Source organism: Podarcis bocagei, assembly GCF_964188305.1.
Source record: "Podarcis bocagei genome assembly, chromosome: 1".
Taxonomy (NCBI): domain Eukaryota; kingdom Metazoa; phylum Chordata; class Lepidosauria; order Squamata; family Lacertidae; genus Podarcis; species Podarcis bocagei.
In genome coordinates this window covers 29090460-29105408 of record NC_138125.1, presented here as the reverse complement: position 1 = coordinate 29105408, position 14949 = coordinate 29090460, and the positions used below count along the sequence as shown (strand labels likewise).

At 43.8% G+C, this 14949-nt stretch overlaps 1 long non-coding RNA gene across 2 annotated transcripts in view; it reads right to left on the bottom strand.

Moving 5' to 3' along the window:
* Nucleotides 1-6326: 6326 nt before the first annotated feature.
* LOC308576021 overlaps nt 6327-14949 on the bottom strand; it is a 36256-nt gene continuing 27633 nt past the window's right edge. The window contains exons 1-3 of one of the 2 annotated variants that reach the window (XR_014003002.1): nt 9910-9981; nt 7550-7669; nt 6327-6674 (exon numbers count right to left, since the gene is read on the bottom strand). This is a non-coding gene — a long non-coding RNA (uncharacterized lncRNA). Of the gene's footprint in view, nt 6675-7549; nt 7670-9909; nt 9982-14949 lie in introns of those variants that run through there. The other variant, XR_014003001.1, reaches the window with a different exon arrangement.

The window sequence follows — 14949 nt, the reverse complement described above, 5'->3', positions numbered from 1 at the left end:
TGTGAAGGGGAAGAGGCTCTCAGCAAGTCCAAAACCTGTGAGATATCTGAGATACTTGAGAGATCCAGATCTCTGAAATAGTGTCTAGTCCATTTAGAGAGACACAATGACTCTCCTTCCCCTCCCCCACCTCTGGGAGAGGCAGCAAACCAACTGAGGAAGAGATATGTTGTACAAGCTGTACCTTCAGCCAGGTACACCATGTTCTCTTAAGTGTTGTTCTGCAAAGCTTTAATACAGAATTGAGAAATACAGAGAACCCATGTTCAGTTCTAGGAAAAGTGTAGGGTGCAGTTTGCTAAAGGAAAGAATGATTCCTGCCATTGTGGCATATGCCTTAAGCTCGTCAAGGGATCCCTGAATTGTATGTCAGTGCTGTTAAGAGGTTTGGCAGGTGCCAGTCAGTGGGGTTGTTGAGAGTTTGGGGCAAAAGTCCAGCAACCCACCCAGCAAGAGGGTCCCAAAGAGAGCAAGGCTGTTTTACCACATTTTGGAGCATTTCTATCTAAAGATAGTCCCCATAAGACTATTAAGTCCAGAGTCTAAAACAACCTAACTGCTCCACTGGCAGTGATGAGATACTGAGCATTTTTCCTAGTTGTATCCTTCCTCTAAGTGCTTTTCCTGTGGAAGCCCATCTGAATTTGTTGAACCTGTCCTTTAGAAGGCAACTTAATTATTATTATTTAAATAACCTTTCTGGAAGGAGCTTGGATCAATGGGGAGTTCTATCCAATTCTTTCTCCTTGACTATTTGTTTTATATTAGAATTGTATTATTTGCAAAAAAAACAACAACAAAAAACCACCACACTGCTATGAGACCTCATGGGGCTTATGATATGGCTTACATTATATATATATATATATATATATATATATATATATATATATATATATATATATATATATATATATGCTTTCGTAGATTTTCACGGGTACAGGAATGCAGGTTTTGGTGTCTTCGGGTGTCTTCCCGTGTAAGAGTTGGGGTGTCTAGGCGACGTTTCGACGAGGTCTCACTCGTCATCTTCAGGCTGGTGCTTTCGGCTTCTTGTTACTGGAACAGAGCTTCGTAGATTTTCACGGGTACAGGAATGCAGGTTTTGGTGTCTTCGGGTGTCTTCCCGTGTAAGAGTTGGGGTGTCTAGGCGACGTTTCGACGAGGTCTCACTCGTCATCTTCAGGCTGGTGCTTTCGGCTTCTTGTTACTGGAACAGAGCTCTGTTCCAGTAACAAGAAGCCGAAAGCACCAGCCTGAAGATGACGAGTGAGACCTCGTCGAAACGTCGCCTAGACACCCCAACTCTTACACGGGAAGACACCCGAAGACACCAAAACCTGCATATATATATATATATATATATATATATATATATATATATATATATATATATAACACACACACACACACAAATATATACTGGTGGGGTTTTCTTTTTTTAAGGAAACTTTTCTCTTTGGAACAGAGTTGATCCCAACAGAAATCACATTGATCTTACACCTCCCAACCAATTTCTACAAAATATTTCTTAAGGACATTCTCTCTGCCTCCCTTGTGGTGGCCCTCAGTTGCCTGCTTGTCATATAGTGCTTACGTATTACTCCTACTGGCCTCTGCAACATTTGGGTGACTTTGCATCAGAACTCCCTTCAGAAGGGCAGCCGCAGATGGGACAAGTGGCAAGCACCATCAGCACACTGGAAGCTCCAAGGCCAACAGTGACATGCTCCCTCCAGTAGAGGTCAGACGTGACACTGAAAGCGGGTGTGAATAGGAGGCCAGCAGAGAGGATTATTCATGTGCCTTTGGGAAAGGGACTTGCTCACCCTGTGATAATCTCAGGAAGGAACAACCAAGAGCCTTTGGGGCCCTTCTTATTATTACATCGTTCCTATCTTCTTCTTGCTGAACAAGACCTTGCAGTTGTGCTCCGAGGCCTTTGCAAAACCAGTTCATTCAACATGAAGATTGTCTGGCTTATCTTATTGGCCCCAGGGAGCCCCTGCAACAATGTCACCAGTTTCACTTGTATGCCATGTCTTGGTTGAACTTGCATGTGCCTGTGAACAGCCTGACAGATATGCACAACACTCTTAGAATCAGACACTTAGGTGAACTGAATTGTTCTGAGTCCGTGGATAAACTGACTACATGGAGAGGGTATAAGCTTGCCAATTTTGTGTGTCTGTCAGCCCAGCTCCTGTGCATTTAAGAACAGTATGACACAGCAATAAAATAAATAAAATAAAATTAGCAAGTGAAGCTTCCCTACCAAATTTCTAGGCGACAGGCTGCTGTTAAAAGCAGAGCAGCAGGGCTATTAAAAAGATAGCAACTAGCAACAATAGCAGAGCAGGGTGGACTTCATCATCTAGTTATTTCAGAGGAATGAGAGAAATGCTAATGCGGGGTGGGGGGGTGCAGTCATGGCAATCCTAACCTGACTGAGTGGATCACCATGAGCACATTACATCATGTTACTTGGGTTTAATTAGTATATAGCTTTTATGTATAAAACCTTAAATGATTGGACACTAGTGTTGCCATTTCCCTCCACCTCCACTGCCTTTTACCTCTATTTGGAACGTGCAAAAATGCAGTGCCAGTTTTTCCCCAGCAAGGAGATACAGTGATGGGGAGATTCTGCAGACGTTGAATTTCTGCCTATTTGGAGGAAATGTTTCAGGAGATAAAAAATCCACCTTGAATTTGACAAACCTTGAAGCCAACCTTCTCCTCCCTTACATCCATCCTCAAATCTTTAAACTCAGCCAAGGTCTTATTGGCCAATGTGTCAAACAAATTGTGAAAGTATCAAGAGGTGTCCTCAGCAGTTGGCTGTCCTACAGTTGAAGAACTCTGTTTCCCAGAAGACATTTTCTGGAAGCATGGTCATGTTTGGACTATCTTTTAATAGCAAGGGTTAAGTAGATATGCAACCATTTCAAATCAATTTAGTGCTTCAGTCTCTCTCGTGGGAATTTTATTTACTGGTTTTGGAGCAATGTTGTTTCAGCGTTGCTACCCAACCAGAGACTTCAGGATGGTGCAGGTTAAAAACTCAAATAAACAAGTGAACACACAGGAGTCTAAGATACTGCTGGAGTTCAAATATACAGGTGCCTATGGTATTGTCAAAGATCACGTAATGGAATTTGTTCATCTGTGTTTCCTTGATACCTTTGGCGAGGAACAGAGAATTGCAAATAGGCTGCCTAATGCCAATCATTAGCATACCGCTGATGTTTCTTGGGATTGACCCAGACAATTACTCACCTCAAGCATTTGGCATAATTTTCCCTTAAGGAAACATCGATCAACTCCACTGCAATTCACATACATGTGCCGAAACAACACTCAGCTGGAGCAACTCTCAGCACATGCTGCAGGCTGTTGATGTCTTCTTAGCGCTTAGGCAAAAGCCTGCCAGTATCCATTAAGAACACACACCTATAGCGTGGACTGCAAAGCTGCACTCCTGCACCAGCTCTGTAGGGTAAAAGGTAAAGGTAAAGGGACTCCTGACTGTTAGGTCCAGTCGCGGACGACTCTGGGGTTGCGGCGCTCATCTCGCTTTACTGGCCGAGGGAGCCGGCATACAGCTTCCAGGTCATGTGGCCAGCATGACTGAGCCGCTTCTGGCAAACCAGAGCAGTGCACGGAAACAGCGTTTACCTTCCTGCTGGAGTGGTACCTATTTATCTACTTGCACTTTGACGTGCTTTCGAACTGCTAGTTGGCAGGAGCAGGGACTCAGCAATGGGAGCTCACCCCGTTGTGGGGATTCAAACTGCCGACCTTCTGATCGGCAAGCCCTAGGCTCTGTGGTTTAGACCACAGCGCCACCCGCATCCCTGTAGGGCACCTCACCATCAATGGATGAACCATTCCACTTCTCTCTTCTTGCCACCACCCAATTTTAGGAGTAGGAGGATTGCTAGCTGAAATCATGCGTAGTCATTTCAGCCCATCAGTCCTCCTAATCTCCCAGGCACTTTGGAGCAATAGCATAGTTCACAAGGTCTAAGTAAGGTGTGTGTGTGGGGGGATAATCAGCCCCAAACTACAATTAAACAGCCTATTTAAGTGAAGTGCTAAAGAAAAAAAAGAAAGTGAGAGAGAACAGTGAGTAGGCACTATCAAAAAGGGAAGAAAAAAAACACTAGGCCAGAATGTTGACCTCTGTAACCGTACACAAGGCAATCTAAAGTTACTCTTATGGTTATCTCTAACATTGGCTGCCTCGGAGTTGGTTGTAGGATAAGGGACAAAGGAATACAGGGAACATTTCAATATCCATAATCTTTTGTGTGAAGATCACTTTGAGGGACAGGCCTCTGGGTCAGCCAGTTGCAAAGAGAAAAAGCTTCAGGGAAGTGAGCTTAATACTTTGGGAGAGGGGAAACTGTCAAAATGTTAACTACTGTCAAAGTTCTCCAGCTTCCTAGCTAGAAGGCAAGCTTTCCTCAGTTTGTTTATTTGAGGGGAGATGTGACCTCTCCACTTGGACATGATGGAGAAGTAGAGAAATCAGCTATCTTGAAGGGAAATGCCCAGGCAAGGCAGGTTTTCATTACAATTTTCACATCTGATTCGTGTGGACTCTTGGCCTGTTTGAGGGAGATATTTTGGCAGGTCACCTTATCCAGTCACTGAGACATTAGTTACACAATTTAAGTTGCACTCTCCAATTCCCATGAGCCCCGACCAGCCTGGCTGATGGTCAAGTATGATGGGAATTGTAGTCCAGCAACAACTAACCTGGAGGACACCAGGTTAGCCACCCCTGTCCTAAATAATCTGCTTCTGTTGTTCTGTAACTTTTTAAGTGTAGTGAGATTCTGCCAAGGAAGCATTGCTTCTATGGGCCTCTTCTATGGACATAAGCAACATCATCAGGTGAAAGACCTTCCCCATGCGTTTCATACACACAGTAAGTATGAATCTTTAGTTCTATAACAGGAAGATGTGAGCAGCAGGAGCCTTTCAGGCAACTGAATCATGGGAACATGTTCATGCCATCTCTGTTTAGAAGGACTGTATTTCAATGACACATGTGCTGCATGCAGAAGGTCCCAGGCTCAGTCCCTGGCATCTGCAACTAAAAGGGATGAGTTAATGGGTGATGGCGAATACCAGTCCAAGATCCTGGAGAGCCAGAGGAAGCCAGTGATCAGGAACCAGTGGTCCTCCAGAGGTTTTTGAACTACAACTTTCATCGCCCCAAACTACCAATAGTCTGGGACACTGGGAGCTGTAGTTCAGCAACAGCCGGATGCCCATAGGTTTCTCATCCCTGGAGTAGATCATTCTGGCCTGAGGATTTGCAGATAGACTGGCCAAGTATAAGGCAGCTTTCTAGAGTCCCAGTCCCAACCATCTCATATTTAGAGCCTTCCTGCTGTTGAGCAATGCTATCCATTAGATGGTATTTCTGTGGATTGATTTGTTTTCTATCCTGACATGCAGAGGCTTAGATCTGGAGCATTTTGTTATTATGTTTGACAGGTAAGTTGCCTCATGGCCTACATTGACTTAAGATGGCACAATGTCCTTTTCCTTGCCTCTGACACTCACCTGCCAGTATCTAAAACCTAGTTGTATTATGGCTTTGCACCGCTAAATGCCCATGCTTACGGAACATACCTTTCTAATACTTCTGAAGATTTCTCCCCTTAATAGCAGTTTCCATGTTCCTAGCAGATCATTAGGTTTGCAAGGTCACACCCTGGCATTGGACTGGGTTGTTTGTTTGTTTGTTTGTTGTTTTTGCAAAACTTGCAGGATATTTTTTTCAGGTACGCATGGGCCACAATTTTTCATCTAGACGTGCACTTCAAAAAATGAGCTATCTGGATAAGGGAAAAGAGAATGCTACTGAGAACGTTTGGGGTCAATGTTACAGCACAAATGGGGGAAACAACTGTCAGGGGCTGCCTGCCTGACGAAAGCAAGCTGGTAGCCAAGATGGGAGCAACTGCTGCAGAAAGGCAACCTGAGGGCTACTCGGGACATGAGCAATACTTAGAATGAGGAACCAGGCTACAGCCAGAGACTATATAGCATCAAGTGGAACCAATGGGCTCTTTCTCTCGCACAGCTCCAGCAAAGCAGGCAGCCGCAATACCACCCTTTGACCACCTACAGTAGTGGAACTGAAGCACAGAAGAGGAAGACCAGCAGATCCTCCTCTCTTTCTGTCAGACCACCTGTGCAAAGAGTAAGGCACCTACATCCCTCTGCCAGGGGACTCAGCTATACAGCTGCAAATAAAACGTTTTGAATGTGTTGTTAAGTGCAATATACAATTGTGAGCTATAGCAAATTCAATGCATTTTTCAAAATGATTTTTTTTTAAAGCATTTTGAACGTTTTTTTTTAACATGTGTGTAGATTCCACCAGAGTCTCTGGTTTGAGATTTGCAGCGTCTTGCCAAATATGTGTTTGGCACAGGGCTAGAAAAAGCAGCCTCTAGCACTAGCGCTCATTCAGCCAAAAGAACAACCCTAGAAAAACAGAAGAAGAGTCCTGCTAGATCAGACCAAAGGCCCATCTAGTCCAACCTTCTTTTCCCCACAGTGACCAACCAGTTGCCTTGGGGGAACCCACAGGGAAGAGAGGAGCACAGCAGCCCTCTCCTGCTGTTGTTCCACAGCAACTGATGAAAGCTCTGTACAGAAGGAACAAGGGGAAAGGGGTGGGGTTGAGATGCTTTTTCAGGTGACATCTTATTCTGGAGAATCTTAGCTGCAAAACTGTACGTTGTCACTTTTGCAGATAAACCACATTATTATGCAAGAAAGGGTGGAGCATATGAAGAACGATTGTACTTCAGTGCTATCCTAACCTCATTGAATCATAGATTTGGAAAGGACACTGAAGACCATATAGTCCAACCCCCTGCAATGCAGGAATATGCAGCTGTCCCATATGAAGATCGCACGTGCAACCTTGGCATATTTATTTGTTTGTTTGTTTGTTTGTTTGTTTGTTTATACCCTGCCCATCTGGCTTGGTTTCCCCAGCCACTCTGGGCAGCTCCCAACAAAATATTAAAAATACAATAAAACTTCAAACATTAAACACTTCCCTAAACAGGGCTGCCTTCAGATGTCTTCTAAAAGTCAGGTAGTTGTTTATTTCCTTGACATCTGATGGGAGGGCGTTCCACAGGGCGGGTGCCACTACCGAGAAGGCCCTCTGTCTGGTTCCCTGTAACCTCACTTCTTGCAGTGAGGGAATCGCCAGAAGGCACTCGGAGCTGGACCTCAGTGTCCAGGCTGAACGGTGGGGGTGGAGACGCTTCTTCAGGTATACTGGGTTGAGGCCATTTAGGGCTTTAAAGGTCAGCACCAACACTTTGAATTGTGCTTGGAAACGTACTGGGAGCCAATGTAGATCTTTCAGGACCGGTGTTATATGGTGTATTATCAGCACCATGCTCATAACTGTTGCTGTCCGTCTTCAGTGGGTTTTATGAATCTGTTGTGCTAGCTCTTTCCACGATTGCTACGTTCTCCCATCAAGAAAGCAAAAGAAACTAACCTGCAAGTCTTAGTGGCGGATGAGAGGCTGCAAAGCTCCCTGCACCGCTCTCAGTGATGATCCTCAGCAATACGTGCAAAAGAACCACGTTTCTCCCGGGAAGTAATCAAGTGAACAAACCTGGCAATGAAACACACCTGGATGAGTCAGACCTGATTTTGGAACAAAAACTAACCACCTTGCCTGCCCAACCCAATATAAAAAAAGCAGTTTCTCTGAAGAGAAAGAAGAAGAAACAGGAAGGTTGGTTCATAATTATTGATGGGAAACATTCCTGAGATAAAATCAAGAATGCAACAAAATCCAAGGCACATGTTGAAAGAAGTGGTTAAAAATTCATCAGGCAACCCCTATTGGCTGGATGTGCTCTAAATGCTGAAGGGAAGAGGGCTGAATATATTATCTCTCATGTGTCCTGTTGGCCTCTTGCAGCCTTCATTTAAGACAATCACATTCCATAGAAGCTGAAGAGCTCCGAGTGTTAATATTTGTGACGCTGAATTGTATCCAAATAAGACATGCTCAAGAGTAGAGCCATTGAAATTAAAAGACTTAATTTAGCCATGACCATTATATTTAATAGGTCTACTGTGAGTAGGAATAGCATTGGCTGCATCTTAGAACAGGTTGAGTATGGTAGCTCAGAGACGATAGATAGCCGAACTCACAACATCTATCACAATGGAAGGCAACACTCTTGTCAATATCACCTACTTCCCAATTCAATTACCAAAGCCCTCAGGCATTCAGATGAGGCAAAGTATGTTAACTGTTGAAATATATATTGTTATGTTTTCTATATAGTGTAGATGGGCAATCTGTGGCTGTGGGGCCGCTTGCAGAATGAGAAGCCCACAATTCTTTCATTCCCTTCGCTGGAGCCCGTTTGTTCCTGTTTCTTTCTTCCTTTCTCTTTCCACCATCCCCACCCCACCTTTCTGTATAATTTCAAAAGAACTAGAATGGGAAATATGTTGCTTAAAAACCACTCCTTTTTGTTTTTAAACATTTTTCCTAGTTGTATGGCTTGGATAAAAGAAGCCTCCACGCACACACCCCAGATGTCTTAGAACAACACATATACAGTGGTACCTCAGGTTACATACGCTTCAGGTTACAAACTCCGCTAACCCAGAAACTTCAGGTTAAGAACGTTGCTTCAGGTTGAGAACAGAAATCGTGCTCCAGCAGCGCGGCAGCAGCAGGAGGCCCCATTAGCTAAAGTGGTGCTTCAGGTTAAGAACAGTTTCAGGTTAAGTACGGACCTCTGGAAAGAATTAAATACTTAACTCGAGGTACCACTGTAATCCTGCCTTGTGTATGTATGCGTGCATACATGTTAAAATCTGAAAGGAATTACTTCACCTGCTTTCAAGAAGAGTAACCATATTAGCCTGTTGTAATAAAAAAGAAATTCTGGGTTCAGTCCCTGGCATCTTCAGGATATGCCTGAAACCTTGGAGAGACACTGCCAATCCGTGTCGACAGTACTGAGCTAAATGGAGGTCAGACTTGGCATATGCCAGCTTCCTGCACACCTTACTTTACATCTAGTTAGGCCCTAAATGTGAGCAAGCATGACCTTGAAGAAACATTCTTACTTCACTGTGTAGCTTTTCTTTTCCTCGAACATGTTTAAATGTGTAGAGTTGAACAAGTCTCTTGCCAGATAACAAAAATGTGTGTGTGCGCGCGCATACACACACACACACACGTACACACACACACACACACACACACACACACACACACTGGATGAATAAATGAGCTGCCCTTCAGGCAAAGTAAAATAATTGTATAGACAATATGAGCAGCTTGTTGAGAGCTTCTGCTTGACAGTTCCCATCAATAATCAAAATGAGCAAACCCTCAAGAACGTTTGTTTTCCTTTTCTGCTAGTGAGGTCCGACCAACATGTTTGCTTTACATCTCCTTACCCAGCTAGTATTACACATTCCCTCAAAGAAAAGCCTCTGCCCTTTAGTGGAATAATTATTATTATTTGATTCTGGTAAAGGAAGTCGCTGGCTACTTTTTATTTTTATTTTTAAATGGAATGAGGAAGGCTATTCTGTGGTGCACTCAGAAGAAGGCCAAGAGTTGAGGCTCCCAAGTCCCTTGGCTTCGTCTGCACAGAAGGAGGTGCTAGAAGGCCAAGGAAGTAGAACAGATTCCATTACTTCAGACATCCCCCCTACATTAAAAAAACACAAACTCTCTTCCCCTGCAAATAGAAAGCCAGCACACTCTTGCTCTCTCCCAGGCTTTTTACTTGCAGAGGGTTTTCTTACTGGGGAGCTTTAAAAATGGTAGCTTCCACCTTCAAGACTAAAAAATTGTAGTCTATTCTACCAGTTTACCTGATTCCTCTTCCATTCCGCTACAAGTTGACACCCAGCCTCGGTTTCTTTGGATAGCCTTCCCAACCTTGGTGCTCTCCATATTTTTGGACTACAACTCCCATCAGCCTCAGCAATGTGCTGGCTGAGGCTGATGGGAGTTGTAGTGCCTTAGGATATAGTTTCTTATTTTAACTATTAGTTACTTCCAAGTAAAATCACTATTACATTTACATCCAATACAGTGGTACCTCAGGCTAAGTACCGTATTTTTTGCTCTATAAGACTCACTTTTCCCCTCCTAAAAAGTAAGGGGAAATGTGTGTGCGTCTTATGGAGCGAATGCAGGCTGCACAGCTATCCCAGCAAGAGGGATCGCTGATTTCGCTGCGCAGCAATCCCTCTTGTTCTGGCTTCTGAGATTCAGAATATTTTTTTTTTTGTTTTCCTCCTCCCAAAACTAGGTGTATCTTATGGTCTGGTGCGTCTTATAGAGCGAAAAATACGGTACTTAATTCATTCCGGAGGTCAGTTCTTAACCTGAAACTGTTCTTAACCTGAAGCACCACTTTAGCTAATGGGGCCTCCTGCTGCCAGAGCATGATTTCTGTTCTCATCCTGAAGCAAAGTTCTTAACCTGAGGTAATATTTCTGGGTTAGCAGAGTCTGTAACCTGAAGCGTATGTAACCTAAAGCATATGTAACCCGAGGTACCACTCTAAATTGGTCTGTCAATTGCTTCAGACCTTCCAAGTGCTCCTATTTTCCAGGAACAACCCTGATTTAGAGAAGCCGTCCCAGTTTCTGATTTGATCCTGGAATGTTCCGCTTTTCCTTAGGATGTCCCTATTTTCATTGAATAATTGTCGGAAGGTATGGAGTTATCTGACTCCAAAGCTGTCTGAAAGCAATCCTCCATAGGGAAGTTTTTTAAAATCTTTAATGTTGTTGTTTTTAATATGTTGGAAGCTGTCCAGAGTGACTGGGGCAACCCAGTAAGATGTGTGGAGTATAAATAGTAAAATTATCATTATGGACTGGGACGTCCCTATTTTCATTGGAGAAATGTTGGAGGGTATGCTGCTTCTGTCTGGCCACAAACGCAGGCTTGAGACCAACAGCACAGAATCCTTGAGAGAGCCCTAGACTAAAAAACAAAACACCTTTCTTGAGGCAGAGAGCATAAAATATTCCTGGCCATTACTACTTGGGACTGCAGGTAGTGAATGTTCTCCCATCTATTAAAATCAAACCAGCAGACCTCTCTGCACATACATTGAAAACTTGGAAAGTTAGAAAGTCAGAAAGAAGTCAAGTGCACAACTGTAGCCTTCTTCCTGATACCCTAGTTTGCTATGAGTAGGGATTTCCCCCCACCCTTTGTTGCTGGGAATTTGACTGTGCATTATCTACTCTTGCAGCTTGAAGTGGTACATGTCAAGGCACGTTTTGTCATGTGGAGAACTGTTTGCGTACATTCCTTTGGTTTTCAATTGTTGTGCCCTGGTGGAACGGCATGCCTGGCCAATTGTCTTACCATCATTTTCTCTTTCTGCACACTTTTTATGAGAAAACATGAGGAAAGAAGAAGAAATTGCATAGAGAAGGAGTGACGATTACACAAGAATAATAAAAATTAAAAGCCGTAGTATGAAGCACTATTAGCCTCTCATCAGTGTGTGTACCAGGGCAGCATAAAAAGAAATCTTCATCTCTGGTATGGATGGTAGGTGGGATGGGTGACTGCATAGACAACCACTTGCAATAGGAATTGCACCAGCAGTTGGTCCTTCTAGGAGGCTGACCATCATTCCGCGCGCGTGTGTGTGTGTGTGTGTGTGTGTGTGTGTGTGGAATAAGGAGCTTAAGTCAAAATTAAACCATCATGTCACAAGTTTTCTGCATTGTAGGGGAGAATCTATGATTCTATGCTTGCTGTGATCATGGCACCTTCATCTGAGGCTCTTCCAACAAGAAATACTCCAAGGAATAGACTAGACCTCTGAATGACTCTTCCACTTAGGCATCCGAACCAATGCTATCTGCTGGAGAATCAGAGCACTACAGACTAATTTCTCTTTTGGGACTATGTTGCCATTGCATATTTCTGGAAAGAAGTAACAAGAAGAATTAATATGATCTTAAACAAATCCTATCATATTACATTTCTCCATGCTGCTATAAAACACATAATTTTAAAATGGGACAGGTCTACCCAATAGAGAGCCTGGGTTCACAGAGCATCCTCCTAGTCAAACACAGATTTCCCCAATCAGGTGTCCTCCAGATGCTGTTGGATTCCCATGGCCATTGGCAATGCTGAATGAGGCTGATGGGAGTTGGAGAAAACAGAAAAGCCTCTAGATTCCTCATTCCAGTAGTAGATAGGTAGCCGTGTTGGTCTGCCATAGTCAAAATAAAAAAATTCCTTCCAGTAGCACCTTAAAGACCAACTAAGTTAGTTCTTGGTATGAGCTTTCGTGTGCATGCACACTTCTTCAGATACACTGAAACAGAGTTGCCAGATCCTTCTATAATAATAAACGGACATAAATCTGACATCAAGAATCACAGAACAGAGAAACCAGTAGGAGAACACTTCAATCTCCCAGGACATTCTATACAAGATCTCAAAGTAGCTGTTTTACTACAAAGGAATTTCAGAAATAGACTGGAAAGAGAAGCTGCTGAATTACAACTCATTACCAAACTTAAAACCATGAAAAGACCTGGGCTGAACAAAGACATTGGATTCTTATCTCACTATACATAACTAAACCATTTCTCACCTTCCCACCCCTTGCCTTTTCCTGTAAGACCTATTACAGTCGTTAAGAGTCGTCAAGAGGCTCTCTCAGCTATCTGCCTATCTCCCATTCCCACCACCCTTCTGAGTAACACCCCTCCCCACCTTCTCACTATATAGAAGGATCTGGCAACTTCTGTTTCAGTGTATCTGAAGAAGTGTGCATGCACACGAAAGCTCATACCAAGAACTAACTTAGTTGGTCTTTAAGGTACTACTGGAAGGAATTTTTTTAGATTCCTCATGACGACCAATGGGTAAAAAACATCTTAGGCCTCACAGCTTATGAACAAATAAGTAAAGGTAAAGGGACCCCTGACCATTAGGTCCAGTCACGGACGACTCTGGGGTTGCGGCACTCATCTCACTTTACTGGCCTAGGGAGCCGGCGTACAGCTTCCGGGTCATGTGGCCAGCATGACTAAGCCGCTTCTGGCAAACCAGAGCAGCGCACGGAAATGCCGTTTACCTTCCCACTGGAGTGGTACCTATTTATCTACTTGCACTTTGACGTGCTTTCGAACTGCTAGGTTGGCAGGATCAGGGACCGAGCAACTGGAGCTCACCCCATCGCGGGGATTCGAACTGCTGACCTTCTGATCGGCAAGTCCTAGGCTCTGTGGTTTAACCCACAGCACCACCCACGTCGCTCTTATGAACAAATACTTTACATGGAAAGAGGGGTGAGAGAAATTGCATTACATTTGGCAGAATTTCTTAGAAATCTGGGTGGACTAAAAAGATGGGTATCTCCCTCTGGTACCTCCCATCATGAACTATACCATGTTTTGCTTTTCTTTTTCTTTCTTTTTTTCCTTCCCACTATAGTTCCTTTATAACCTGTAATGAATATAGGGGTTGCTCGTGCGTAAGTTGCCGCCACTCCTGGCTATGTTGCCTTGTTAAACCTTTTCTGTCTGGACAGCCCTTCACTTCGTGGCTGCCTCAGTCGCTAGCAGAATCCGTCAGTGGGCGTTTCTTAAACCTTTTCCAGCATAAAAGCTGTTTGACGCCAAGTCTCCTTCTACTCTCCCTGCACGGAAGTCTTCTGCGCAGGGAGTGTGTGGGTAGTGGAGGACCCGTGCTCTCCCCGCTGGTCTCCGGCGAGGAGTCTTGGAGCCCCCTCGCCGATTCCCCCATCTGCCCCCCTTTATCCCTGGTGTTACGCTGATTTCCTTCCCCAGCTGATGAGCTGCCTCTCTCTGCTGGGCCCTTCTCCAGCATCACTTGAGAGCCTTGCCTCCACCTCTGGCTCCGATGTCAGTTCCCTGACATAACCATTCTTCTTTTTTCTATACAGTATATATTACCAAATCTCCCATGTCACCAAAAATATAAATGAGAAAGGCAGGAGGTCTTTTATTGTAAAAATCTCAAACAAAAATCTATAAACAATTTTTAAAAGGCTTCCACTAGGGATATCACAAAACCCATAGATTTTGTATGCGTAAAGAAGCCTATATTACAGATAAATATCCTAAACAGGCAACAAATATTATTGTCATATTTTTTCCAGTGGATAGTGTTCATTTAATCATAGAAGCTGCCTGCTCCATTAACAAGTAATGTCAAAAACAGCCCTCAAAATGTCAAGCATCATTAACCTGTGGTGGCAAATATTCTTAAATGAAATTATTATGATGTGGGTTTCACTAATTAATATCACTCCAGTTACATAGTTTAATGATAGGAATGCATTACTGTTAAGTTGTCGAGGCAGCAAGCCATTATTTTCCAGTGCCCAGACTCTGTACATCTTGCTAAAGTTCTCTAAAATCAGCTGAATGCAATCTCAGGATGGTGGAAAAAAGCACAGCATTTGAAAGAATGAATGCTGTATTCACTTACGAAACAAACAAAAAGCTTTGGAGTCGGGATTATTGGTTCTTTAATCAGGATGGGGAGAATCCGTAAGTAATACAGCTAGTAGTAGCCCAATTCTGGTGTCACCTGTAACCCTGAGATGTCTGCAAACATGACATGAAGGCTGGCAACATGACCCTTGCCATGTGGAAGTCCCTTGCAGACGACCGTAGTGCCTGGCAACAGGAAGTCAAGTTGTGTATCCGTAGCAGTGACCAGAGGAGGAATGACCTCTGAGAGGAGCGCAGAGAGAAGAAATGCCATGGTTCATCTGCAGCAGCACAACCAGATGCCTTCATCTGCCCCAGCTGCAACGAAACATGTCTCCCCCACATCAGTCTCTATAGCAACAGGAGGTGCTGCAACCAGCCAATAGTTTGACCTCACCCCCA